Raw genomic sequence first — 27,386 nt, forward strand, 5'->3', positions numbered from 1 at the left:
GGGATTGAACCCACGTCTCCTGCATCTTCTACATTGGCAGGTAGATTCTTTGCTACTGAGCAACCTGAATTGATCATAGGTATGTACTGAGCACGTCAGTCAGTTTTCCCATGGAATCAGACTTCCAGGACTGGATGCAGACAACTGAACTGTACTTCCAATCATAGTTGGTACATTGAGTAGTTGTGAGGACTTAGTAGTATATTAGTTCCCTGTTGTAGCTGTATTACTACAACTTAGTGGCCGAAAGCAATACAAATGTATTTTCTTACAGTTCTAGACTCAGAAGTCCTAAACAAGTTTCATTTGGTTAAAATCAAGGTGTTGGCAGGTTTCTCTGGAAGCTCTTAGGAGATTTTTTTTTTTTCTTTTTTTCAACTTCTAGTAGCCATCTACATTCCTTGTGATTATATTTAGAACCACATAGATAATCTAGAATAATCTTTCCACCTCAAGATATTTAATCACATCTATAAAGTCCCTTTGGTCATATTAGAAGACATTCACAGGTCCTAGATGTAGGAGTCTTTATTCAGCCTACCAGAAGTGGCATGATACATACTTATTAGTTTACCTCTTGCCTGGCTCTAAGTGAAGGCTCAATAAAAAGTAACAGATTATTATGTAATACAGTGATTTTGTATTTATACACATAGTCATCATTTGCATCCCTTGAAAGCCACACTGTTGTGTGATATTATTCAAAGACTGTGGTTGCCAAAACTATAAAGTTAAAAATTGTCTCTGAGCATCACCTAGTGGAATGATTAGAAACCAGGAACACTCCAAAGCCCTTCCCACTCCTCCTCATATGATCTTAAGAAGGCACCTCTGTATTCTATGCATTTTTAAACCTTCTTTCCACTTCTCCCCTGGTTCTCACTCTTGATACCTTGATCTGCAGAGATATCCGCCTTCACCTTTTCCTGTGTCATTGCTATTTTATCTCTTCTGCCATTGCATCGTACCTCTGTCCCTGCCAACTGGATTTGCTCCACTCTCCAGGGAAAGAAATTGGGTGAAATTCCCAACTCCTTTCTCTCTTCATCACTCTGATGATTCAACATTAGGTTTGAGCCCTTCTCTTCCCCTAGATTTTTATTTTTTCTTTCTTTTAGCAACTTGACTGTTGTATGCTCCTTTATTATTAATAATTGCTATCTATAGATCTCTTATAGCTGTCTCTTGCAGAACACTTTAAGCAGCTTTCCCTAGGCTAAAATGGAGGACATTACCATCAGCTGTTTCACTGACACAAGTTCAAGATGAAGCCATTCTTTTCCCAAACACAGAGTGAGTTTTATGTTGTTCAAGGATGTGAATAATGATTTAAAATTTAGTGTGTATCTATTGTGTGTTGATAAACATGGAATCCACAGTCTCTGCCCAAGAAGTTTGTTAGTATGGGAAATAGAAAAAAAAATCAAAACATAATACAGGTAATTATAATCCATAGTGACATGCTAGAAAATGTTAGACATTCAGGGTGTGATAGAAGCATGTAGGAGAGGCAACTATTGCTGATTTGAAGGGTCAGAATTTGGTTCCTCTAGAAAATGTTCTGTATGAGGAGACTTCAAGAATCAACACTCCTTAGACTAATGAAGAGCAGGAGAGGATAGGACCAATGGATGCATGGAGAATGCAGTTTTCAAAGGAAAAAGAAAAGCCTAAAGCAGAGACTTGGAGGATAAGAGAGGGTGTTGTGTGTAAAGTTCTGAGTGAATTTCAGGATGCTGAAGCATTGAGTATGACAGGAGAATGGAAGAAAGAAGGCTGGATAGGTTCACAAGATCCCAAGGGCCTTGAAAGTGATTATAAGAAGTTTAGATTTTATATAAAGGTCAAAGAGGAATTCCTGAAGTGAAATGGTATTTTAGGAGTGGTGTTTAGGAAGATCGTTATTTGACTCATACTGCAATGGAAAAAGGCAAAAGGGAAGACTGGAGGTAAATTGGGTGGGGCAGGGTAGAACTTATTACAGTAAAACATTTGAACTTCATTCTAAACTGGTGATTGTGACAGGTTAAAGTGGAGAAATGGTTAGAGGTAAATCTCACAGTATTTAATGCTTGTTTGAATGTGAATGTTATGGTGAAATTAGAGAGAGAGGTGTTCCTGGTACCTGTCATATATAGATTCTTGGTTGTGAGGTTACTTGTCAGACTTTAGGATCCTTTCTCAATTTGTCTAAGGTGACCCTTCATTTTTGCACGACAAGAATTGACAAGCTGGAGATCATGGTGCACTCACAGATTTTGCCCTTCAATTAGGCCCCTGTTGCACATCTACTTTTTTTTTTTTTAATGTTCCTTATTGTTTAACCATTGCATGGGATTCATTTCTCCAACCCTCCCATAGAATTGGATGAAACTGATCCTCACAAGTCTCACAAATCAAGAATAAGATAGGAAACATATGACTACAAATTAGTCAGAAAGGCTAGTTATTTAGGAAACTAGGGTGTTTTGGTGAGGCCCCTGGGAATCTTTCAGCTAAGATACCTTGACAGTTTCCTTCTGCTCTTTAGGAGGTATCAGAGGCGATGGTCTTGTTAGACACAGTGAGGCAGAATTTTCCTACTCAGCTCCTGTCTATTTTCAGGGTCATTTCCTGATGTGATGCCAGAATGTTTTAAGGTGCTGAGTTATTAGTAAATTCAAACCAAAAGGTAGAGTAAAAGATTTCATAACTAGGACATGAGAGAAAAATCTTTATCCAATGGATTATTTCTTCTCCCTCCTGAGGAATGATCTTAGACTGTCAGATCATATCCAACATGACCACAACACATACTACATAACCATTAGGAATTAATCTCCTGTTATGACAGGAATTGGTAAGATCTGTGGTTGCAAAGCTCTATAGATGGCTAGCCTTTACAAACAGGGGAGAAGCATGACTCATGGGTTTCTCAAGTGTGACAGAATACTTTAATTTTTCATTAAAGGATGTGAACAGTTTACACAGTTGTCTGAATTTTCTAACAGAGAAAATCAAGCAGACAAATTTCAGAAAAATATGAAGTACTCTTTTGGCATGCCAATGTATTTTTCTTTGTATGCCCTATGGAGGACAATGAACAAATACTATAATATTACTATTCAAGAAACACATGAAAAGATGCTCAACATCACTCATTATCAGAGAAATGCAAATCAAAACCACTATGAGGTACCATTTCACACCAGTCAGAATGGCTGCGATCCAAAAGTCTACAAATAATAAATGCTGGAGAGGGTGTGGAGAAAAGGGAACCCTCTTACACTGTTGGTGGGAATGCAACCTAGTACAGCCACTATGGAGAACAGTGTGGAGATTCCTTAAAAAACTGGAAATAGAACTGCCTTATGATCCAGCAATCCCACTGCTAGGCATACACACTGAGGAAACCAGAAGGGAAAGAGACACGTGTACCCCAATGTTCATCGCAGCACTGTTTATAATAGCCAGGACATGGAAGCAACCTAGATGCCCATCAGCAGATGAATGGATAAGAAAGCAGTGGTACATATACACAATGGAGTATTACTCAGCCATTAAAAAGAATACATTTGAATCAGTTCTAATGAGGTGGATGAAACTGGAGCCTATTATACAGAGTGAAGTAAGCCAGAAGGAAAAACATAAATACAGTATACTAACGCATATATATGGAATTTAGAAAGATGGTAACAATAACTCTGTATACGAGACAGCAAAAGAGACACTGATGTATAGAACAGTCTTATGGACTCTGTGGGAGAGGGAGAGGGTGGGAAGATTTGGGAGAATGGCAATGAAACATGTAAAATATCATGTAGGAAACGAGTTGCCAGTCCAGGTTCGATGCACGATGCTGGATGCTTGGGGCTGGTGCACTGGACGGCCCAGAGGGATGGTATGGGGAGGGAGGAGGGAGGAGGGTTCGGGATGGGGAACACATGTATACCTGTGGCGGATTCATTTTGATATTTGGCAAAACTAATACAATTATGTAAAGTTTAAAAATAAAATAAAATTAGAAAAAAAAAAGAAATATAAAACAAAATGAAAGCAAAACAATAAACAATACAAATATAAATATGTGGATAATTTTTTGATTGTATTACATGGAGGAGTTTTAAAAGCACAAAACAAATGAAAGAAATCACAAAAGATGGTAATTTATATCCTTTAGAAAAATTTCTGTACACAAATGTTCATCAAATCAAATCTAATGACAAACTAGAAAGAAAAGATATGATTAAGAAATTTGACAGAAATATAGTCTAGAACCTTAAGCTCTTATTCTTAAAAAAAAAAATCCACAAGAAAATTTTAATACTTCAGGACATAACTTGGAAATAACTCACAGAGAAATACCAATAGCCTTTAAGTATATTGTGACTACCATTTGTTTTTCCTCAAACCCTCTAGCAGTTTTTTTCTTCTCTTCTGACATCACTCCATGAAGTTCATTTGAGGAATCTCTTACACACCCCCTACCCCAGTGTTGAACCATGTAGTCTAAGCTCAAGCCAGTCAATAGTTCAGGGCTGGGCACATGTCCTAAGACCATCCGTTCAATTCCTAGACTGTTTCTGGGGTCTGCCTGTAAACAAGCTTTTCCACTGAACTTGAACCCAAGAATATATGATGTTTCAGTTACTGCAGTTATCTTGCCACTCTGAGAATAAAGTGTACATATAGAAGAAAGAAGAGCATAGCAAGTAAACAAATAAAAAGAGACTAAGAAAGGATGACATTGTTTGGAGTCTAGAAATTCAACTGTGCTTGGAAAGTAGTTACAACCTTTCTGCAGAACAATATGTTAATATTAGGTTATATGACTCAGAACATATGTTAATACACTAAAATGTTAATAAAATCATATTGCATATATCTGGTTGATATAATTAGTAATCCTTTTAATTTCTTTTTTTTAATTTTATTTTATTTAACTTTACAATATTGTATTGGTTTTGCCATATATCAAAATGAATCTGCCACAGGTATACATGTGTTCCCCATCCTGAACCCTCCTCCCTCCTCCCTCCCCATACCATCTGTCTGGGTCGTCCCAGTGCACCAGCCCCAAGCATCCAGTATCGTGCATCGAACCTGGACTGGTGACTCGTTTCATATATGATATTATACATATTTAAATGCCATTCTCCCAAATCATCCCACCCTCTCCCTCTCCCACAGAGACTGTTCTATACATCAGTGTCTCTTTTGCTGTCTCGTATACAGGGTTATTGTTACCATCTTTCTAAATTCCATATATATGCGTTAGTATACTGTATTGGTGTTTTTCTTTCTGGTTTACTTCACTCTGTATAATAGGCTCCAGTTTCATCCACCTCATTAGAACTGATTCAAATGTATTCTTTTTAATGGCTGAGTTTTTTTATATTCCATTTTATTTCCTAAATTTTTCTAAAATGACATGTATTTTGTTCTTTACTTTTTACTTTTTATATTCAGAGAAGGCAATGGTAACTTTTATAAATTGGAAAGAATATGTTATTAATTATATTAATGCTAATTAATTTGATCAGTTGTATGAGCAACATGACTATATATGAATTTAGTTAGACTCAAAAAACATTTATTCTCATAAATATGGTAAAATTATACAAGTTATCCATATTGTGAAGTTTGAGGATACATACTTCTGGACTACCAATTCTGCCCAAGACTTCTGATATCAACTGCAAGTTTTGGAGGTTACCATAATCAGTCTAAATTTGAGCAATTAGCTAGAAGAACTCACAGCACTTGCTGAAAGCCAGTATACTCATGATTTCAGATGACTACAGGGAAAGACAATATATGAAAATAACAGCCAAGGTAAGAGATGCATAGGGCAGAGTCTGCGAGGGTTCCAGATATGAAACTTCTGTTGACTTCTGGAAGATCTATACTCCATGCATTGATGGCAACAGTACACCTGAAATATTGTCAAACAGAGTTCACCTGAGTTTCAGTGTCCAGAGTTTTTACTGAGGCTTTGTTACATGGGTATATAATTGATTGATTGATTGCCCATGTGGTTAACTCAGCCACTGGGTAGATTATTCTGCTTGGACTGCCATAACAAAATACCACAGACGGGAAAACTTAAACAACAGAAATTTATTTATTCTAGTTCTGGGAGGCTGGGATGTCCAAGATACAATGTCTTGGTAAGGTAGATATCATTTTGAGGCTTTTTCTCCCAACTTTTAATCACCATCTTGCTCTGGGCTCACAAAGAAAGAGCTACCTGATGTCTCTTATAAGAGCACCAGTCTCATTAGCCCAGGGCCCCACCCTCATGAACTCATCTAACCAAAATTACGTCCCCAAGGCCCCATCTCTAGTTACCATCAAGTTGCGGTTTAGGGGTTCAAAATATTAATTTTGGAAGAACAAAAACATTTAACCGATAATGCCGGGTCAACTGATACCATGAAATTCCAAAGCTCCCACCTATCATTCCATTCTTAATATATGTGCTGTTGAAGCAAGCACAAAACCCCTACTCCAAATCACATGGTTGGTTTTCCAGCCAGGACCAGCACCATAGTAAGGTCCAATGTGGTCAAAGACCCCATCTTTGAATGAAGACATAAAACACCTGTCACAAGCATAGGACAAAGGCCAACCTCTTTGGGGGCAAGGTCAAATTCTTTACCACACAGAAGAGCTAGTTTTATAAAAATAGTTTAACTTAGTAAAGGACAATAAAAGAACAGCTTTGTTCTTTCCCCTTTTCTGTGTTTTAATATAGGCTCTTTTTCCTGACCTGATGGCAATGTCTGTGGCAGATCATGCAGCTCTATAGTCACTGTCAAGTATAAAAATGGTCTTGTTTAATATTAATTTTTTTTTAAGTTTTTCCTCTCCCTTTCCTCACACCAAATCTGTGGACTATTTCTTCTGTTTTTTTTTTTTTTTTTTGCTTTTGTTGTTAGGTGTCTAAGGGTTTATGATGTCTATCTTTGTGAATTTTACCTTTTATCATTAAAACATTCATCTTTGTTTCATTAAAATAAATAAATTCAAACAAACCAAAGAATTGACTCTCTCACTGCCAAGGTAAGGTTTAGATGTAACAGAGAAATAGAGTAGATATTTTCATTGGTTGGATACTGGTATAAACTGATTCTCAATACACTCTGACATATCAGGCCTGCATAGGTTTATGTAGGCTCTTACACAATAGATAATCGTTTGTGCTGGTCTCTTTCACCCTTTTATTAGTTTTGTCCCCCAGTCACTCTGTTCCCTAGTCCACAACTCCAGATCAAGCCACTTACCCACAGTGGTATCCTTGTGGTCCAAGGGAACTTATGCCTTCTAACTTATATAATGCCAAGTTTAGTTAAATTTTTCAAGTTGATAGGAAATACCCTATTCAGCATCCCATCAAATGTCCCATAACATATGGCATATGTTACTATGCTCATTTACTGCCCAGAAGAACTAAGGCATATGGCTGCCTGCTTACTGTACCATCCTCTCCCTTTGCCTTGTCACTAAATGTTACCAAGGCTGGCATCATCCTCTCCTCTGAATTTCCCAAGAGAAGTATGTATAGTCTTTCTCTTCACATTACCCACAAATCCAGAAGACTCACATCAGTTTTTCTTAAGAATTCTCTCATGCTTTATGTCATTAGATCTGTAGTTTCACAAGCATAAGATACAAATAATGAGAGTGATGCTGTAGAAAATTCTTATTTATATGAATAATTTGGGGGGTTGCCTGTCTTTGCTTGGTGGTAGTGGGACAGTCGGAGAAGGTGATGGCACCCCACTCCAATACTCTTGCCTGGAAAATCCTATGGATGAAGGAGCCTGGTGGGCTGCAGTCCATGGGGTCGCTAGGAGTCGGACACGACTGAGCGACTTCACTTTCACTTTTCACTTTCATGCATTGGAGAAGGAAATGGCAACCCACTCCAGTGTTCTTGCCTGGAGAATCCCAGGGACGGGGAGCCTGGTGGGCTGCCATCTATGAGGTCTCACAGAGTCGGACACGACAGAAGTGACTTAGCAGCAGCAGCAGTGGGACAGTGGATACAGTCTTTCCTTTCCACAGAGTGAGGCACAGGCTTCTCTATTCTTATGAATTTCCTTCAAGTAATTTCCTTATGAATCTTCCAATCATTTTTAACAAAGACTGAAAGTGGGTGGTGGGAGTTGATAGTCAAAGAACCAATTTAATCGCATGTTATTAAGTTCTGTGGGAATATGTAGCTCTCTTTGAGTGAGGGAGTTACATATCATCTACTGTCTACAGCTTTAGGGATTTCACCAATTTCTAAAAGTTGAATTGAAATATCCCATTCAGCATCTTAAAGCATGTGACACATGTTACTGTGCTCATTTGCTGCCCCCCAAAACTAAAGCCTATTGAACTAACATAGACTTAGGGGAAGTATTACTTCTGATTGATATGTCTTATTCTAATCTAGAATGTCTTAATGCTGTTTTAGAGGACTCTTCTAATGGAGGGATTCTCAGGCTTCTGACATAATAAGATTCTGAGAAATCACAACAATGATCTGTACCTAACCACCCCAAAATTCAGTGGATTGAAATAACACATTTAATCTTGTGTATCTTTTTGTCTTTTGGGGCTTGGCTGATCTCAGTTGAACTTGACTAGATGGTGCTCTGCAGACAGCGGTACCACAGATCCTGCTTCTAATTAAAGGTCAAAGGCAAAGTGGGCATATTGAGTGTCTCTCATTTTCCTTGTGTCAGAGATGTCCCTTCCTCTCATAGCATTGGCATAGGGGTGCAAGAGAATAAGCGCAACAGGTATCCTGCTAAGATCCAGGCTTGGCACTGGCATATTATTGCCTCTGCCCATAGACCCTTAGTAAAAGGAAGTCATACGGCCAAGCCAGAGTCAAAGGGTGGTGAAACATACTCATGATGAGGCCATGGAAAAGTGTGGATGATTGAGGGAAGAAGAATCAGGGCAGTAATTCAATTCAATCTAAAACAGCATTGTTTGATGAATATTTTACAAACTTTAGGCTTCCCTGTGGCTTAGCTGGTAAAGAATCTGCCTGCGATGTGGGAGACCTGAGTTCTATCCCTGGGTTGGGAAGATTCCCCAGAGAAGGGAAAGGCTACCTACTCCAGTATTCTGGCCTGGAGAATTCCATGGACTGTACAGCCCATGGGGTCACAAAGAGTCAGACAGACTGAGCGACTTTCACTTTCTCTTTTAGTCATGAATGACTCTTTTTGACCCCATGGACTATAGCCTACCAGGCTCCTCTGTCCATGGAATTCTAAAGCTGACCACCAAAGAATTGATGCTTTTGAATTTCAGTGCTAGAGAAGAGGCATATTTTGGGGTAGCATATTCTTATAACCTTCACATTACTTATTACAATGACAAGGTTATATATCTTTGTGTGATTGTTTAATTAATGTTTCTGTTACTAACTTGAATATGGGCTCCAAGAAGACAGGAAACATGCTGTATTTAGTTACTGTGATATCACTAATGTCTTGTGCAAACCACCTCCCCCAAATTCAGGAAATACATTTATTGAATTATTTTGACTTATTTCTTATAGTGTAGGATAAAAATAGTTCAGGATGGGGAACACATGTATGCCTGTGGCAGATTCATTTTGATATATGGCAAAACCAATACAATATTGTAAAGTTAAATAAAATAAAATTAAAAAAATAAAATAAAGTAAATAGTTTATAATATCTGAGGTTATATTATTGTGGCATGAGTGAAAAAAAGGAGGTATCTTGTATAGATATTCATATATTGTCATGGAATGATTCCAACTTTCCCCTAGACTTGTTTCCTTTTTAAATCAAGTTTTCTCTTAAATTAAACCTCACCAAAGAGGTTCCATCTTTATAACTTCTCTTTCTTCCTTCTTTCACATCATCCTGTTCTTTTATCTTTAAAACTATGTTTTAATACTAAACCGTAAACTAACCTGATTCCAAACCCTAAAAGCCTGAATTTTGGTAAATCTCAAGGGCTTCCCCATCAAGCTAAAGAAAAACACTGATTTGCATGACTGGATAAAGTTTTACCATCTCAAATTCCTGTTATAATTAGTTTCAGAACAGTAGATCCATGTTATGTCTATTTCTATTCCTTTCCTCATCTGTGGCAAGGGAATGAGTCATTAGAATTTTAATGTTTGCATTACATGCCAGCAGTGGTCTGTTGTTATGCTTTTACTTAAATATTCTGAATTCTGACTGGCTAATCCATTCTACCTTTAACTGTAAGAAAACGAATGGGCTGCTAACTCAAACAAGAGAGCCTGGAAAAGGTCAAATGAGTGCAAAATCAGCTGTCAATCATCAAATGGTGACAGAATTAGAAGGCTTGCTTTTGTGACTAAGATTGAAATTGAAACATAGAATGTCACCACATGAATTCTCTAACATTCACAATGAATGTGGTTGGAGTAATAACAGGGAAGACCTAACAATTTTAAAAGGATTATGTTGCATTTGATTCTAAATTCCAAAAGGACACATTCTTTAACCATATGAAATGGCTCAAATGATAATGGGGTGGTGATAGTGTGCTGTTCTGAACTTATCCAAATGCAGATTTTTGAAAATAATTTTATTTATTTGATTTTTATTATCTTTGGCTGTGGTGGGTCTTTGTTGTTGCACAGGACTTTTTCTCCAGTTGCTGCAAGTGGGGGCTGCTCTCTAGTTGAGGTGCACTGGCTTCTCATCGTGGTGGCTCCTCTTGTTGCTAAGATGGGCTCAAGAGTATGCAGGCTTCAGTAGTTATAGCTCCCAGGTGCTAGATGCTGGCTCAATAGTTGTGGTGCATGGGTTTAGCCACTCCATGTCATGTGGGATTTTCCTGGGATCAGGGATCGAACCTGTGTCTCATGCCTTGGCAGGTGGACTCTTCACCACTGAGCAACCAAGGAAGCCTCAAATGCAAAACATTTTTGATAAACATCTAAAAAGACACCAAAGCCTATTCTTGAAACAATTCATAAATTTCACTACTAATATAGTATACCTTTTCAATTTGGTCTAGTGTTTATATTTTTTTAATTTATAAATAATTGTTCTGATTTGTAAATTATAGGTGCTATTTTTAGAAATGAATTTGCTTTAATTTTATTTACTTTTTGGCTACATTTTAATCTTCAGACTCACTTTTTTTTTTCCAGAAAGGCTGCCAAATAATACTCCTTTAGGTTTCTAATTTATCATGTATTTAAATAGACTTTCAAAAAATAATTGTACACGTTGTCATTTCTTTTGCTGTGGATTAGTTCAAATTTTTCATTGCTTTTAAAAGTCACAAAAATAGATCTCTGCCATCATTTCAGGGCTGAAAGCAATGTAGCAGTCACAAATTTAGTGCTTTTTTTTTTTTTTTTTAACACTCATGTTATCTGTGGACTATTTAGAATAATTGTTTTTCCTTTCACTCTCTTCTGCAAGTTTCCTTTTCTTGCCATGCTACATTTCTGAACCTTCACTGTAGGAAAAGAAGTTTCAGTCTAATGATTGAATGGAATTTGCAGTGTTACCTGTATGGTTTGGTCTCCTGCTCCCTCTATCTCCCTAAGTCTTTGGCAATTAAATTTATTTAATTCTTTGCCAGGTGTTGAGACTATTATCAAACTCAGGTTTGGCTGCTTGCCCCTCAAAAGATGATACTCTAGAGGCAAGTGTTGGTTGAAAGGAAAGGTTGCTTTAATCAGAAGGCTGATAATCTGGGTGGACTCCTGTATCCAAAACCAATTCTGAAAATTCTAGTTCATGGAGAGTTTTTAAAGGACAAAGGGGGAAAGAATCTCAGTGTACTGTTGAGGCAGGAAGTTAGATTTTGTATCAGTCTCCATTACATGCAGACTGACTCCTCATTATCTTTCTTCAGATTTTATCTAGACTGCATGATCTGCCTGCGTGATTGCTGAGGAGATTTTGAGGAGTGGAGAGCTAGTCATTCTTTAATTACTTAATTCTTCATTCCCACTTCTTTTAATCTAGGAAAATAGTCCACAGGTTTGGTAATGTATGGTGTGCAGTCAGTGTGCATAAATCAGCAATTAGGCTAAGTTGCCTAGTGATCTAATTTCTATATTTAGGTTCTTCTAAGGTTAAAGGGGAATGAACAGGAAAGGGCAAACAGCAAAGGGGCAAAAGAGTTGCTTTCAAGATTTTCAAGGTCATCTGAAAGGATCTTTTCATATATGGATAACAACTCATAGCACTTGACTGTTTATCATATCATAATATCTTTGGCTTAGCAATTGCTTTGTTACTCAGCAGGCTCAGAGAAAAAATTTTTGATCATTGGTGTTGTCCACAGACATGCAATCTGTAACAGCAATAGAAATATTGGAAGTTGAAAAGCAGCTGTAAATAGAAGTATGAGATAAATTATTGTTATTCTCATAACAAAAGTAAAGAGCTAAATTAGCTGATCCAGGAGAAAATCAGAACTTCGTGCTTAAGGATATAATTTTGTATTTCATGGAAGTTGAGAGGTAAACAACAAAATCTTATGTGCCAACTAATAGAAAAATAGAGAAGGCCCAGAAAATAGAAGTTACTATTAAAGTGTGTGATTTATAGGTCTGCCAGAGGGGACTCTAAGAGTCTCGATTTCAGTGAAATTATTTGAAAAATCTATTCAGAGATGTGCTATGTCGAGGGCCAGGGAAGAGTAGAATAAAATTGATAGAATCCTTCATCTTCACACGCTCAACATATGACTTAAAGGCTCAGTAAAAGAGCAGTTGGCAGTATTTTAAGTCCATGATATGTAAAGGAAGCTGTGTTACCATTATGAGTCCTCATTAAAACTGACTAAAATTCACAGTCAGATTAAGCAAGTTCAGTTTGTTCAGTATGTATGCATATTGATTATAGTGCTCTTTCTGACATTGCAGAGGGAAAAATAATCAAACTTGTAGAATGCCGTGGACCTTGGACTTTATGTTTATAGATCCAATTTTCTTTTCATTACACCCCCCTTTACATTGTTTTAGTCTTGATCCATAAGATGAATGGATCAAATAAAGGAATGTTTTGTGGGTATGGATTACCAAAAGTAAAAAAAAACTAAGAATATGAAAAGCATAATTTGATAAGGGATGAGCAATATATGTGCTGTGGTAATAGAGTGTGGCTCAGATGTAACAACAGACATTTGATAATTACAAATATCTAATTTAATGTACTATTTCAGCCTTGCTGAGTCTGAAACATGAATTAGAACATCTTACATCACTGGCAATGGTTGGAGGAGTCTAGGTCACTTTGTCAGTTGCAGCTCTTTAATGACAATAAATTCATTAGTTCAGTAAGACTGAAGTGAGAATTAAAAGTAATCACAAAAATATACTATTTCTATGGGCTTCGAGTTTTTAAAGGGCTTTTAGAGGTAGCTGACAGAGAAGGCAATGGCAACCCACTCCAGTATTCTTGCCTGGAAACTCCCCTAGATGGAGGACCCTGGTAGGCTGCAGTCCATGGGGTTGCGAAGAGTCGGGTATGACTGAGTGACTTCACTTTCACTTTTCACTTTCATGCACTGGAGAAGGAAATGGAAACCCATTCCAATATTCTTGCCTGGAGAATCCCAGGGACAGAGGACCTAGTGCGCTGCCGTCTATGGGGTCGCACACAGTCAGACACAACTGAAGCGACTTAGCAGCAGCAGTAGAGGTAGCTGAAGAAGCAATCTGTCAAAAGAATTGAGTACCTGTTAAGCTATGGGCATTGCGTCAGGTGCATAAATGGACTACAAAAAAACCATAAAACGCAGTCAAGAATCTGAAACAACAGACTATCTTGCTTGAAAAATAAAATCTGAAGAAACAATAAAGAGCAATTCAAATCTCTGAGATATAGCCTATCAGTGCCTAGAATATACTGACTATCATTAAACGTTGAGTAAGATTCACTCTTTCATTCATTCGAGGACTGAAAACACCACTGGAGTGGGCATAAAAGTACATACTACCTTGTGAGGAGGAATTTGCATAGGGGTTGGCAAGAATGACCTTTCAATAATCTCTATTTAACTCAATTGCACTTGGAAATTAGTGTGAAAAATAAAGAATATAGATGTAGAGGAGGAAAGATAATGTTTCCTCTGAGAGCCAGACATCCTGGAATGTGAAGTCAAGTGGGGCTTAGAAAGCATCACTATGAACAAAGCTAGTGGAGGTGATGGAATTCCAGTGGAGCTATTTCAAATCCTGAAAGATGATGCTGTGAAAGTGCTGCACTCAATATGCCAGCAGATTTGGAAAACTCAGCAGTGGCCACAGGACTGGAAAAGGTCACTTTTCATTCCAAACCCAAAGAAAGGCAATGCCAAAGAACGCTCAAACTACTGCACAATTGCAATCATGCCATACACTAGAAAAATAATGCTTAAAATTCTCCAAGCCAGGCTTCAACAATACGTGAACCATGAACTTCCAGATGTTCAAGCTGGATTTAGAAAAGGCAGAGGAACCAGAGATCAAATTGCCAACATCTGCTGGATATCAAAAAAGGAAGAGAATTCCAGAAAAACATCTATTTCTGCTTTATTGATTATGACAAACCCTTTGACTGTGTGGATCACAATAAACTGGAAAAGTCTGAAAGAGATGGGAATACAAGACCACCTGACCTGCCTCTTGAGAAACCTGTATGCAGGTGAGGAAGCAACAGTTAGAACTGAACATGGAACAACAGACTGGTTCCAAATAGAAAAAGGATTATGTAAAGGCTGTATATTGTTACCCTGCTTATTTAACTTATATGCAGAGTACATCATGAGAAACACTGGGCTGGAAGAAACACAAGCTGAAATCAAGATTGCCAGGAGAAATATCAATAACCTCAGATATGCAGATGACACCACCCTTATGGCAGAAAGTGAAGAGGAACTAAAAAGCCTCTTGATGAAAGTGAAAGTGGAGAGTGAAAAAGTTGGCTTAAAGCTCAACATTCAGAAAACAAAGATCATGGCATCCGGTCCCATCACTTCATGGGAAATAGATGGGGAAACAGTGGAAATAGTGTCAGATTTTATTTTTCTGGGCTCCAAACACTGCAGATGGTGATTGCAGCCATGAAATTAAAAGATGCTTACTCCTTGGAAGGAAACTTACGACCAATCTAGATAGCATATTCAAAAGCAGAGACATTACTTTGCCAACAAAGGCCCATCTAGTCAAGGCTATGGTTTTTCCAGTGGTCATGTATGGATCTGAGAGTTGGACTGTGAAGGAAGCTGAGCGCTGAAGAATTGATGCTTTTGAACTGTGGTGTTGGAGAAGACTCTTGAGAGTCCCTTGGACTGCAAGAAGTTCCGACCAGTCCATTCTAAAGGAGAGCAGTCCTGGGTGTTCATTGGAAGGACTGATGCGGAAGCTGAAACTCTAATACTTTGGCCACCTCATGCGAAGAGTTGACTCATTGGAAAAGACTCTGATGCTGAGAGGGATTGGGGGCATTATGAGAAGGGGATGACAGAGGATGAGATGGCTGGATGGCATCACCATCTCGATGGGCGTGAGTTTGAGTGAACTCTAGGAGTTGGTGATGTACAGGGAGGCCTGGTGTGCTGCAATTCATGGGGTCGCAACGAGTCGGACATGACTGAGGGACTGAACTAACTGAACTGACTGAGTTCTTGACTAAGACCCTGTAATAAAAGAATAACAAAAGAAAAACAAGTTTATTAATGTGTACAACTCATATATTGCGGTAGGAAATGGGAACCTACTTCAATATTCTTGTCTAGAAAATTTCATGGACAGAAGAGCCTAGTAGTTTACAGTCCATGCGATTGTAAAGAGTCAGATACAACTGACTGGGGGCAATAACTACTTGTGTATACCTAAAAGATCCAGGAAAAACTGACTAATGCTCTGGATTGGTTTAGAACTCAACCTTGAGTATCATTTTAAGCCAAAGATAAAAGAAAGAAAGGTGTGCATTTGAGGGAGGCCAGTTTTGGAGAGGTTACTAGGAAAAGCTTGATAAATAAGGATAAGGTTTGTTAGGAAGACTTAAGCAGGTGCTTTCTCTATTGATAAGATTCTCTTGTGACTTTAGAATCATCTTCCTCTTTCTGGTATAGAGAGGGAGATGCCTTTACAAATCAAGATATGAAGATTTGATTTATACATGTAAAATTCTCTTTCAAAAGGGTACTTTCTACTTCTTTACAGATCTTTTCCTATTGTGCTATTTCTCCAAATAATGTATTATGCCAAAGAGGTATATTTTGAGGTGGAATATTCTTATATCCTTTATAAGAAGAATATTTTTCTTCCCTGGTGGCTCAGACATAAAGAATCTGCCTGCAATGCAGGAGTCTGGGTTCAGTCCCTGGATTGAGAAGATCCCCTGGAGAAGGGAATGGCTACCCACTGCAGTATTCTTACCTGGAGAATCCCATGTACAGAAGGAGCCTGGTGCGCTATAATACATGGGGTTGCAAAGAGCTGGACATGACTGAGCTTAATTAAATTAAACTTACTTATATAGGTCATTATAATCTAGAAGAAAATTTAAATTGCACTTATATGTTTTAATTTAATTAATTTTGTTTTTGTTTTTTTGAATTTACAGGAAAAGTTTGTAAACGTGTTAAGCAGTTAATGAATACAAATACTCCGCCCCCTCATTTTTATGTTTGTGCCACAATCAACTTTTTGAAAGATGTTGGTTTGTTTTTCTTCAGTTGTTGTTGTTTAGTCACTAAGTCATGTCCAACTCTTTGGGACCCCATGGACTACAGCACGCCAGGCTTCCCAGTCCTTCACTATCTCTGGTGTGTGTGTGTTAGTTGCTCAGTCTTGTCTTGAGTCCTTACAACCCCATGGACTGTATGTAGCCTGCCAAGATTCTCTGTCCATGAGATTTTCCAGGCAAGAACTCTGCAGTGGGTTGCCATTTCCTTCTCCAGGGAATTTTCCTAACCCAGGGATCAAACCCAGGCCTCCAGCATTGCAAGCAGACTGTACCATCTGAGCCACCAGGGAAGCCTCATAGTTTGCTCAAACTCATGTCCATTGAGTCAGTAATGCTACCTAATCATCTCATCCTCTTCTGCCCCCTTCTCCTCTTGCCTTCAATCTTTCCCAGCATCAGAATATTTTTCAGTGAGTCAGCTCTTCACATCAGGTGGCCAGAGTTTTGGAGCTTCAGCATCAGCATCAGTCCTTTTAATGACTATTTAGAGTTGATTTCCTTTAGGATTGATTAGTTTGTTCTCCTTTTCTTCAGTAAAGTCCCCCAAATTATATGAATATTAGGCCTCATAAAATTTATTCATCCCTTATAAATATTTAGCAATAATAATTAATAAATACATTTGGTTAAAAAACATGAACTCTTAGTTAACCAGATATAAATTAGGTTTTTGGCATAGTTTTCTATTAAGCTTGTGATAATGAACCTATAATATTGACCCAGAAATGACGGAAGTGCCACTGTAGCTAACAGGGAAGTTAGTTATTAGGGTCATTAGATAAATAGGAAAAAGTTCATAAAAATGGAAGTGTTATGAGTATCACTGGATAATCATGTATATAAAACTTGCCACATACTTGCATGAAAAGTCTCAATATAGGTAAACCCATATTAATATCTATTAAAGTATAATTATTTGAACTCCTCAACATCATCTTATTTTTAAAAACTGATTTTATAATTTTTTATCATCAGGGTTCATCAAAACTCAAAGGTCAGTGCCTTTGAAATAACTTAGGAGCTTTGACAGAAATTCTTTCATAATAATTTTCTAAAAACAAAAAATTTCCAAAAGAATTGGTCTATAATCATATTTTCCTAGACAGTGTATGGTATGATGTATACATTTTTTAAATAGTGGTAAACACATCAGGCTCTAATGTGAGGCTGATACTTATCTTTTTTATATCATTATTTTGAGTTTATAGTGCTGTGATTTTTGATTATTGTGGTGTTTGGAAAAATAAATCTGCATTTACAGAAGTGATTCTTTCATCCAACCATGTCTCCCTACAATTGTTCTTCTATTCTTCAAATTCCACTTCTCAAAGACTTCCCCACTGACCCTCTTTAACTCTCTCTCTCTTCTGAAATCTTATATTACTTATTGCTTTACAAATACTCTTTATAAATTATTCCTCACTGCTGTCTAAATCTTTCATTTTTCAAATCTAATCTCCCCAATTAGCTTTTAATCTCTATCAAGACATGGTCTGTGTCTTTGGACTTCTTGGTACTGCTCACGGTAGTATGTAAGTAATTAATATTTAATGTGATTGAATTTAATTTAGTTTGATGTAAATTCCAATGGATTTTTTTCCGATAAGATGGTGTGAGATTTTTAACTATTAAAAATATGTAACTATTACTAATTTCAGCCCATTAAGTGTAAAACTTATCCAAAAGATGAGCCAAGACTTGTTATATTTTGCAGTCTTGAGATACACTTCACAGACTCTTCATCTAATCACTGTTCTATTCATCTTGTACAAATCCCAGCCATAAAATATAACATGCCATTGGCTCAGCTTGGATTTATTATAAATCCTTGTTCTACAAGAAACCATGTATTTATATATTCATGAAAAAATATTATTAACTATAGAAGAAAGGACATATTGATAAAAATTTAAATATATTATTCAAGAAAAGAGATAAAAAGTGTATCAGGCTAGATTTTAGTACTGCAGAGAGGGGATAACTTCTGGATGGGGGGGAATCTGATTACTGGTGTCTGCCCCTTTCACAATTTGACTACTTTCTTCAAACATTTAAAAAAAAATAGATATATATTTAAAGCCATTTAAGTTTTATATAACCAATTTGTTGAGCTGTATAAGTTTAACTGTTAAAAAAAATGAAACCGCTTTATTTTTCTTTAATCACTGTCATTAGCTGTGCTGTAACATATCTCCTTTCCTGGTCCCTTAAACAATATTTAAGAGAGATTCCCTAGTCCCAGTCAATCTCACTTACTATATAACCAGTGAAGTTAGAAAAGTAAACCATAAACTCTTTTTAAATCTCATCTCTGGGACTTCTCTGGTGGTCCAGTGGTTAAGAATTCACCTGCCAGATGAATGGATAAGGAAGTTTTGGTACATATACACAATGGAATATTACTCAGCTATAAAAAAGAAAACATTTTAGTCAGTTCTAATGAGGTGGATGAAACTTGAGCCTATTATACAAAGTGAAGTAAGTCAGAAAGAGAAACACCAATGCAGTATATTAACACATATATATGGAATTTAGAAAGACGGTAATGACAACCCTATATGCAAGACAACAAAAGAGACACATTTGTAAAGAACAGACTTTTGGACTATGTGGGAGAAGGTGAGGGTGGAATTTCTTGAGACAATAGCATTGAAACATGTATATTACCATATGTAAAATAGATGATCAGTGAAACTTCCATGATGAAGCAGGGCACTCAAGCTGGTGCTCTGGGACAACCCAGAAGGATAGGGTAGGGAGAGAGGTTGGGGGAGGGATTCAGGATGGGGGATGCATATACACCCATGGCTGATCATGTTGCTATATGGCAAAAATCACCACAATATTGTAATTAGCCTCCAATTAAAACAAACAAAAAAGAATCCACCTGCCAATGCAGAGGACGTGGGTTTGATCCCTGGTCTGAGAAGATTCCATATGCCTCAGAACAACTAAGCTTGTGGGCTACTTCTGAGCCTGAGTGCTGAAACAACTGTGCTCTGCAACAAAAGAAGCCACCACAATGAAGAGTAGCCCCAACTTGTGGCAACTAGAGAAAGTTCATGTGCAGCAACAAAGACCCAGCATTGCCAAGAAATAAAATAAGTTAAATCTCATCTCCTCACCTCTACTTGTTGCGGAAGATTCCTGGCTCCATTACCTGAAGGGAATGCTGAGGAGTACAGCTCTGGAATACATCCATCCCCTCTCTCTTCCAGGTCCAGATTTTTTTTTTTTTTTTGTCAGGAATTGAAGATACAGTTTAGGGAACAAGATTATCCTCATCATTTCAGAGGGAAGAGATAAAGTGTCCCCCTTTTTCTTTTTTTGATATAAAACTTTTCAGGATAGTTGGCAATTGGATGAATAATTATCCTAAAAAGATATGTCCAAGTCCTAGCCCCTGGTACCTATGAATGTGACCACATTTGGAAAGAGGGTGTTTGCAGATGTAACTGAGGATCTTGAGATGAGATCATTCTAATTTTATAGGAAGGCCCCTAAATCCAATGATGTGTATCCTTGTAAGAGAAAGAAAAGGGGAAGACACAGGGACATACAGAGAAGGGTGTCATTTGGCAATGGTGATAGAGATTAGAGTTTTATATCTGCAAGTCAAGGAACTTCAAGTATTGCTGGCAGGAGAGAGAAACAAGGAATGAATGCATTCTTCCTCAAAGCTCAAAGGATGCTTATTCTCTTTCTCAAAGCTTCCAAAAGGATCCAACACTTCAGACACTTTGATTTTGGACTTCTGGACTCCAGAACCAGGTGGTAATAAGTTTCACTTGGTGTAAGTCACCTAGTTTGTGGTAAATTGTTATGACAGCCATGGGAAACTAATGCAGACTTATTCTTGATGCCTGTGTGTGGCAAATGTTTGCCCTGTCAGGGTGTATTTGCAAATTCTTAAGATAATTCTAGGCCATTTCCACTGTCATTTCCTGAATCTGAAAGGTCAGCTTCAAGTTCAAATTTCCCTCCTAGTCTTAATCCCTGTAGAAGACAGTATATTCAAAAGTTTGTGCTGCTCTCATCCTCTTGCCTTGAGGTCAATCCTCATTTATGGCTTACTGAGAAGATAGCTAAGACATTCTGTTGTATTACACTGACAAACTCTGAAAACAGGTTGCTCTAATTATTTCGTTTCTGTCAGTTCAGTTGCTCAGTCGTGTCCGACTCTTTGCGACCCCATGAACCGCAGCACATCAGGCCTCCCTGTCTATCACCAAGTCCCGGCGTCCACCCAAACCCATGCCCACATAACTGATGATGCCATCCAACCATCTCAACCTCTGTCACTCCTTCTCCTCCTGCCCTCAATCTTTCCCAGTATCAGGGTCATTTAAAATGAGTCAGCTCTTTGCATCAGGTGGCCAAAGTATTGGAGTTTCAGCTTCAACATCAGTCCTTCCAATAAACAGCCAGGACTGATCTCCTTTAGGATGGACTGGTTGGATCTCAATGCAGTCCAAGTGACTCTCAAGAGTCTTCTCCAGCACCACGGTTCAAAAGCATCAATTCTTCGGTACACATCCATACATGACCACTGGAAAAACCATAGCCTTGACTAGATGGACCTTTGTTGGCAAAGTGATGTCTCTACTTTTGAATATGCTATCTAGGTTGGCCATAACTTTCCTACCAGGAGTAAACATCTTTTAATTTCATGGCTGCAATCACCATCTGCAGTGATTTTGGAGCCCAACAAAATAAAGTCTGACACTGTTTCCACTGTTTCCTCATCTATTTCCCATGAAGTGATGGGACTGGATGCCATGATCTTCGTTTTCTGAATGTTGAGCTTTAAGCCAACTTTTTCACTCTCTTCTTTCACTTTCATCAAGAGCCTCTTTAGTTCTTCTCCACTTTTGCCATAAGGATGGTGTCATCTGCATATCAGGTTATTGATATTTCTCCTGGCAATCTTGATTCCAGCTTGTGCTTCTTCCAGCCCAGCATTTCTCATGATGTACTCTGCATAGAAGTTAAATAAGCAGGGTGACAATATACAGCCTTGACGTATCCTTTTCTTATTTGGAACCAGTCTGTTGTTCCATGTCTAGTTCTGTTGCTTCCTGACGTGCATACAGGTTTCTCAAGAGGCAGGTCAGGTGGTCTGGTATTCCCATCTCTTTCAGAATTTTCAACAGTTTATTGTGATCCACACAGTCAAAGGCTTTGGCATAGTTAATAAAGCAGAAATAGATGTTTTTCTAGAACTCTTTTGCTTTTTCCATGATCCACCAGATGTTGGCAATTTGATCTCTGATTCCTCTGCCTTTTCTAAATCCAGCTTGAACATCTGGAAGTTCACGGTTCATGTATTGCTGAAGCCTGGCTTGGAGAATATTAAGCATTACTTTTCTAGCATGTGACATGAGTGCAATTGTGTGGTAGTTTGAGCATTCTTTGGCATTGCCTTTCTTTGGGATTGGAATGAAAAGTGACCTTTTGCAGTCCTGTGGCCACTGCTGAGTTTTCCAAATTTGCTGACATATTGAGTGCAGCACTTTCACAGTGTCATCATTCGTTTCTGTACCTGTCCCTAATTTTATTGTCTTGCTCGGAGGAACTAGTGCCTAACAGACAACTGACCTGGGAATGGAATGCCAGCTCTTTCTCTTGCAGGGCAGTCATTTCTAGGGTACTTCATAGTTTTAGATTTTTTGAGAAGCAGCACCTTCTTCCCTGTTGTGGTCGTAGAAGTTAATAAAATTTCTCTAAGAAATTATGGGTTCTACAAGAAAAAAATAACCTATCTTTCTCTCTCGTACGTCATATGGAGCCACCCTCTTTCTTAGATTTGGGAAGAAGATGGAATAACAGTTTGCAGTAGTTGAAACTAGTTCTCCAAACTCATAATTAACTCAGGAGTTGGGGTGATGGTAGACAGCATCTGCCCTCAACTGCTGACCAGCCCTCCTTAGAATATATGGTAGTTAGTGTTTCTTTGGAGAAGGAAATGGCAACCCATTCCAATATTCTTGCCTGGAGAATCCCAGGGACAGAGCAGCCTGGTGGGCTGCCATCTGTGGGGTCGCACAGAGTCGGACACGACTGAAGCGACACACAGCAGCAGCAGTGTTTCTTTGTCTTCAATTTTGGATGCTGTGATTTGGGGGGCACTGGGAACCATTTTACTCAATAACATTACATGCACTTTACATGAACTCTCTCCATTAGTTATATGTAAGTGTGTGGATTTAAATCTTTAATGTGAAAAAACAGCAAGATTTGCTTTTACTATTTATTTGATACCCAATTGACCTCTGCAGTTTACTTCTTTGTAAAATAAGAGAATTGGACAAAAATCAGTTATTTCATACTCGAGTGATTTTAAGAGATAGAAGGGAAAATAGACACACAAAGTCATTGTGAATGGGGGCTGTGACCAACTTAAAAAGTGTCAGTACTTACCGCATATATTAACATTGTTTGCAAGCCAGTTTTTATCCTCTGCTGGTTAGCCTTTAACGGCCATTTCACATTAAATTGTCCATTCGTCTATTTCCATAGATCTATGCTCTTTACACAATCTGAGAGCATTTTTTTTCTTGTCATAATGATTGGAAGTGGGAGATACTAGTCTCTTTTAGTGAGAAGAGACCAGAAATCTTATATATGCAATTCACCTTTGTTCCACATGATTTTCAAATGACTAACAGGGCATTCATGTGGGGGACATATTTGTTCATATTTATTCAGATTGAAACTCAATTCTGTTTTTTATATAGAGAGATATAGATAAAGACTTCTTGCATAATTTTATAGAGATACTTTTCCAGAAATATACATTACTGTGTATTTGAGGGATTATTGCACTTTATTTTGTTTAAAATCTTATCCAGCATTATTTAGTATCAGTCACTTTTTGACAAAATCATTTCAGCAACAGCAAGCTATTCATAGAATTTGAGTCTCCAGTGCTTCACACCTGAATCAGGTAGCATTTGTCATTTAGCATTTATGAAGTTATATGGACAAAGGCCAGCATCTATTTCATGAAATCTTATGTAGTTATGCCTAGGAGTGTACATAATGATCTTTAGATTTTTTTTCTAAATAAAGTGTTTTTTTATTATTTATGTGTAAATAGCAGATATGAGTTTGAATAAACTCCAGGAGTTGGTGATGGACAGTCAGGCCTGGCATGCTGCAGTCCATGGGGTCACAAAGAGTCGGACATGACTGAGTGACTGAACTGAACTGAAAAAGCAGATAGGGCATTATATAGATTTTTAGAAAAAAAAAAAACTACATGTAGTTAGATTTTCATATCTATGATCTTAACATTTAGGTGATAAAGCAAATATTGCAAATTATTTGCTGTAAAAAGGGGAAATTGGTTTGATAAAACTAATCTACACCTACCTCCAGAGAGCTGAAAAGTTTCAAAGGTCATCAGAATTCTAGTGTACGTGTATATATACATATATGGATCTTCACTTATTCCTTGCAGTATACATGTTCAATGTCCTCTACCATGCCATTGTCCTCACACTATGAAATTCTTTTTGGAGTCACCAGGGGTTTAAAATAGTCTATTTTAAAATACTGTATTACTATTTAAAATGTGTGTGTGAAAGTCACTCAGTTGTGTTTGACTCTTTGTGACCCCATGGACTGTATAGTCTGTGGCATTCTCCAGGGCAGAATACTGGAGTGGGTAGCCTTTCCCTTCTCCAGGGGATCTTCCCAATCCAGGGATCAAACCCAGGTCTCCCGTGTTGCAGGCGGATTCTTTACCAACTGAGCTATCAGGGAACTTCAACCTGATACCAACTTCCAGATAACCTATTAGTTTGATGGTTTCCTGAATAGAAGCAGTTTTTCAATTTTCATCTTAATATGAGAGACGTATAGCTTCCTAAATATTGTCTATGGTTATTTTTAGATTTTTACAAAATTATTTTTTCCACAATTACAATATTTATTAGACTGAAGAGTTTTAAAATTTAAACTAATAAATTGGAAACTCAGTATTAAATGACAAAGTATTTTCAGCATTATAATGAGAAAGGGTCATTTTATTTTCAAATCCTTTTTCTTTCTAACTGAATTTATAATTAGTGAGCACATGTTAAAAAAAGGTGAGATATTCTCATAGAATGAGGTCAAATATTATATATATATATATATATTTGTACATATATTACAAAGAAAATTCTCATTATGGAAGATAATTGTCATTTGTCACAGAAAATTTCCGTAGAATTACAGGTGGCATAAAATTACAAGAAGCTATTTATCTGATCTCTCCCCTTTCAGTTATTTACTCCCTTTTGTCTATAAATGTATCTTCCCATTTGCTCACAACTTTACTTCCCTTTAATTACAACTAAAACATATAGAGAACAATTTCTACTACAATTTTAAACTACAATCTGAGGATTCTGCAAACATGTGATGAGTACTTGATATAGTTGAAAGTTAATGGAGATGTAGTCAGTGATAGAAAGTGTCAGAGAAGCTTTATATCTCTTAGTTTTCTCCATTCTGCAATTATAAAATAGATAATTCACATTTTAAAAAATTCACATATTTGTTTTATTTATTAAGTTGGACAACAAAAACAAAGTGTTTTTTAGGATAGGTATTTCTGTATCATCTTTATCCTAGTATTTTCATTCTTTTTACATTATTTTCACTTCTTTCATAAAGTTATAGATATCTGTGATATATGCATAAATTTGGAAATTGAAATAAAACCCAGGTTGACATTAATGTATGAGCAGGAGTATAATTCAGAAAGAATACCTTTATATTGTTCATAATTGTTTCTATTTTGGGCTGTAATTATTAAGGGAATCTGCTAACAGAAGACTGTTCGGCAGAGAATTTAACTACAGTGTTCTGTAACACACAAATTGCTCCTAAAGGTAGAAACCTAGCTTGAAGGAACCTAGAATTGTCATGTCCTTGAGGGGTGCTTAATCTCGAGTTCATGGCTGAAATTGTAGGCCATATTTTAAACATTGTTCTGTGTGTGTATGTGTGTTTGTGTTTTTTAAGTGTGGGGTAGGGTGTAGCCTATTTAGTACTTTTAGGCTCTCAAATCTGATGGCCTATGACCCTCTACACCTTAAGATTGCTGAAATCTCAGCTTTCTGCCTCTAGATAATTTACAGGAAGATATTTATTTTCCCCTCTATTTTAAATATTTCACTGAATAAATAAATTATCCTTCCCTTTAATTGATAAAGGTGATACACTCGTTTGGTCATTAAAATCATCTAACACTATTGGCTTTAACAGGCTTTACTCAAATAAAAGCTAGTTCCATTTCATTTTTAAAGCCATTAAGCTTTATCCAAGTAACATTCCTGAAAGCTGTACATTTCATTTGTGCATTCTAATGGCTTAATTTAGTAACTTAATAAGCTTATCTCCAGTCAAAGATAAAATGGCATTTATATAGACTCTAGGGAATGTGTTAGGACTGAATTCTTCCTGCTTCAGTTTCAAACTAGACTCGATTTTGATGGTATCAGATACCAAAGTGAGTGTAAGACAAATCTACCCATGAAGATTTTCAAATAAATGGATTAAGAACCTACTCTTTTATTTCTTGAACATCTCATGGACTTGAACATTATGAAGATGGTCACAGTGTGAAGAGAGGATCTTATGAAAGGGATTAGTAAAGAGGTTTCTCTGGAGCTGTTGTACTGCTTGGTTGCTCCATCCTCTTTTGAGGGAGAGGCTTTAGGCAGGGAGTTACTCTCCAACCCCAAGCTTGAAGAGGGCAGGCTTCTAGGCTCGCAATTCTTGTCCTTTGAAATAGTCAGGAAACTTTGACTATTTGTGCCTGACCAAAACAAAGCAAGGTAAAGCAGAACGAACTCCTGAGTTTCTTCCTGCTCAAGAAATCCAGTGGAGGAAAGAAGGTCCTATTAACAACTTTGGTGGCTGCACTGGGATAGGCCCACCCTCACCAGTCTTGCCGAGGAAAGAGAGGTCTGATTGTTTCTAATGGGTCAGATGTGAACCACTCAATGAGGATTTGGTCGGGGGTGGGGTGAGAAGTGTCCACTCGGATATCAGGAGGAAGCAACATGGGCTGGAAGTGTACTCTGGATGCTCTGGGTCTGGGGCTGAGTCATAAGTCCACGTGTAGTAGAGACAGATCCACCGAGGACAATGGCATTTCAGGCAAGAGGAGGAGCATGGAAGCATTCTGAAGCTCATAAAAGAAGATTATGAGAGAAGGAGGTGGCTTTGTTTATCAGCTGGGTATGCTGAATTCACCGAGAGATTTACCTATCTATTCCACCAGGAGAATCCCCTGGTGGCTCAGAGGTTAAAGGGTCTGCCTCCAATGCGGGAGACCCGGGTTCGATCCCTGGGTCAGGAAGATCCCCTGGAGAAGGAAATGGTAACCCACTCCAGTATTCTTTCCTGGAGAATCCCGCGGACGGATAAGCCTGGTAGGCTACAGTCCAAGGGGTCGCAAAGAGTTGGACACGACCGAGCGACTTCACTTTCACTTTCACTTTCCACCCAGACAGCACAGAGTCACCCAGTCAAGCAAATCTGGTAAGAAGCTAAACTGCAGCTTTGCAAGTAAAGAGAGAAGGTAATAGAGAAATGGCGATTACCACACTCATGAAGCTTCCTTGAGCTTTCAGTTCGTGGAAGAAGAGATTTCAAGCAACGTCAGGATTGAACTGTTTTGAGTATCTGATAGTA

At 37.7% G+C, this 27,386-nt stretch overlaps 1 pseudogene; it reads right to left on the reverse strand.

Moving 5' to 3' along the window:
• The window catches only part of LOC133249160 (pyridoxal kinase-like), a 41,626-nt pseudogene extending 14,872 nt beyond the window's left edge, over positions 1 to 26,754 (reverse strand).
• Positions 26,755 to 27,386: the final 632 nt, after the last annotated feature.

Source organism: Bos javanicus, chromosome 6, assembly GCF_032452875.1.
Source record: "Bos javanicus breed banteng chromosome 6, ARS-OSU_banteng_1.0, whole genome shotgun sequence".
Classification (NCBI taxonomy): domain Eukaryota; kingdom Metazoa; phylum Chordata; class Mammalia; order Artiodactyla; family Bovidae; genus Bos; species Bos javanicus.